Source organism: Buceros rhinoceros, unplaced genomic scaffold (assembly GCF_000710305.1).
Source record: "Buceros rhinoceros silvestris isolate BGI_N320 unplaced genomic scaffold, ASM71030v1 scaffold43382, whole genome shotgun sequence".
NCBI lineage: Eukaryota > Metazoa > Chordata > Aves > Bucerotiformes > Bucerotidae > Buceros > Buceros rhinoceros.
Window position 1 is genome coordinate 1 of NW_010400287.1, and position 944 is coordinate 944.

Genomic DNA, 944 nt, shown 5'->3' on the forward strand with positions numbered 1-944 from the left:
CTCCCCCCTCACTGGTGTGGTGAACCATTGGGGGCAGGGGACGGAGTTTGTTTGTAAGCGGGGATCATTTTGATCGGGAGATTTTATATGTAACTGTACACTTTTATCTATTCTCCCTTTATGTCTTTCTCTCCCTTTTCCAGTCCGGTTCAACTTCGAAAATGATTTTACTTTGGGGGCGTCTTACTATTAAACCTTTTTTCTGTTTCTATCTCTCATACATGTAGTCTGTGTGTTATCATTTCCTTTGCCCGACTAAAGCCTTAATGAGCTCGTTAACGTGCTGATAAGCCGTTAACAAGCATCAAAAGTTTTTTTCTTTGGCTGGGTTGCTTTTCCAGCCCACACACTATTTTGTCACACCCCTTTCGGTGGGAAACAGCCCCCCTTTTCAACCTGCGACATAGGGTTCGGCTTGCTGCACTAAATGTAAGGAAGATTTCAAATCTCTTAATTAGTACAAATCCCTTCTGTTTACTCTGTATTAAGTTAATTCTTTTAGTATGAATGTACACAAGGCCTAAGTGCCATGGGCTACCACAAGCAGACAGAGCTAGTTACTCTTGTCGTTAATTATATATTTTTCAAAGACTTTCTAAAAGGGTTTCATAGAAGCCTTTCAGCCTCCTGTATTTTTTTTTCTTCTTTTCTGTCGACTGAAAATACCACAGAATACTCAACACAAACAAAACAGATTCTGCTCATACATCAGTGCTGATAATCTTAATACACCCCTCTGGAAACCCTCTTCGACTCATTCTTCTTTCAGTGCCCAAGTATTTGAACACATAACCCTAAAGAGTACTACAAAAATTCACAAGAGTCAAGTATAATTTCAGTGGCAATAACCAACATTTTAGACAATAAAATGTACAGCTTCAGTGGGTAAACACAGTTAGAAATTTAAAAAAAAAAAAAAAAAAAAAATCCCATCCTTTCAAAAA